A 2,146-nucleotide genomic window follows, 5' to 3' on the forward strand; every position below is an offset into this window, starting at 1 on the left:
ATCCATATCATCTCCCTTGCTCCATCATGGAACTAAGTGGAAATGAACAGTCCAGGAGGACTCTGGGGTCATATGCTAACCCCACTACTGCTTCATATGGGAGTAGTATCTGTATACCATCCATTGGAGTTAGTAACTTTGAGTTGAATCCTCAGCTCATTATCATGGTGCAGCAAAGCTGCCAGTATTCCGGTCTTCCACATGAAGAACCTACAGAGTTTCTGGCACAATTTTTACAAATTGCTGACACAGTACATGATAAGGAAGTAGATCAGGATGTCTACAGATTACTGTTTCCATTTGCTGTAAAAGATCAAGCTAAGAGGTGGTTAAATAACCAGCCTAAGAACAGCATAAAAACATGGAAACAGCTGTCAGAAAAATTCCTGAATCACTATTTCCCTCCAAAACGGATGACACAGCTAAGGCTAAGCATCCAAGGCTTCAAACAAGGAGATAATGAATCCCTTTTTGATGCCTGGGAGAGATACAGAGAGATGCTAAGAAAATGCCCCTCTGAAATGTTTTCAGAGTGGGTGCAATTAGACATCTTCTACTATGGGCTTACAGAAAAAGCTCAGATTTCTCTAGATCACTCAGCTGGTGGATCTATACATATGAGAAAAACAAGTGAAGAAGCTCAAGAGCTTATTGATACAGTTGCCAGAAATCAGCATCTGTACCTAAGTAGTGAATCTTCCATGAAAGAAGAAGCTAAAACAGTAACTGCTGAACTCAGTCCTGTAGATCAGGCTAATGAATTCAATCAGCAATTAGACTTTCTAACTCAGCAGCTAGCCGAATTCAAGAAAATGCTACAGGAAACAAGAATGGCTAACAGGAATATGGAAGTACAGTTAAGGCAAATAGAAAAGTAACTGTCAAAACAAATAGCAGAAGAATGCCAAGCAGTTCAATTAAGAAGTGTGAAAACATTAAATACCTCACTTCAAAGCAATATGAAGCCAAGAAATGAACAAATGGCTACTCAAAATCCCTCTGAGGACAATCAGAGCCCAGAGAAGAATAATACTGGCGCTGAACACCCAGACCATGCTCATTCCTGGCGTTCAACGCCAGAAACAAGCATGAATCCGGCGTTGAACGCCCAAAGGGAGCACAGTTCTGGCGTTCAGACGCCAGTAACAAATAAGGAGTTGGCGTCTAACACCACTCCAGCTTCCACCCCTGGCATTCAAGCGCCAGTGGGGGATCAGTCACATACAAGTGCTGATAACAACCCTCCTAAAAAGGCTTCCCAACCCACTTTTGTAGGTAATAAACATACAGCAACTAAGGTTGATGAATATAAAGCCAAAATGCCTTATCCTCAAAAACTCCACCAAGCGGAACAGGATAAGCAATTTGCTCACTTTGCAGACTATCTCAGGACTCTTGAAATAAAGATTCCGTTTGCAGAAGCACTTGATCAAATACCCTCTTATGCTAAGTTCATGAAAGAGATCTTAAGTCATAAGAAGGATTGGAGGGAGACTGAAAAAGTTTACCTCACTGAAGAATGCAGTGCAGTCATTCTGAAAAGCTTACCTGAGAAGCTTAAATATCCCGGGAGCTTTATGATACCATGCACATTAGAGGGTATTTGTACCAAGCAAGCCTTATGTGATCTTGGGGCAAGTATCAACCTAATACCTGCATCTACTATCAGAAAGCTTGGTTTGACTGAAGAAATCAAACCAACCAGGATATGTCTTCAACTTGCTGATGGCTCCATTAAATACATCAGGCGTGATTGAAGACATGATTGTCAAGGTTGGGCCATTTGCCTTTCCTACTGACTTTGTGGTGCTGGAAATGGAGGAGCACAAGAGTGCAACTCTCATTCTAGGAAGACCTTTCCTAGCAATTGGCCGAACCCTCATTGACGTCCAAAAAGGGGAAGTAACCTTGAGAGTCAATAAGGAGGAGTTCAAGTTGAATGTTGTCAAAGCCATGCAACATCCAGACACCCCAAATGACTGCATGAGTGTTGATATTATTGACTCTCTGGTAAGAGAGGTCAATATGGCTGAGAGTCTCTGGTGCACGAAATTGTGATCATCAATGGCGCCATCAACATGGTACGCACAATTGTAATCTCAACTCTTTATCACAACTTCGCACAACTAACCAGCAAGTGTACTGT

Source organism: Arachis duranensis, chromosome 6, assembly GCF_000817695.3.
Source record: "Arachis duranensis cultivar V14167 chromosome 6, aradu.V14167.gnm2.J7QH, whole genome shotgun sequence".
NCBI lineage: Eukaryota > Viridiplantae > Streptophyta > Magnoliopsida > Fabales > Fabaceae > Arachis > Arachis duranensis.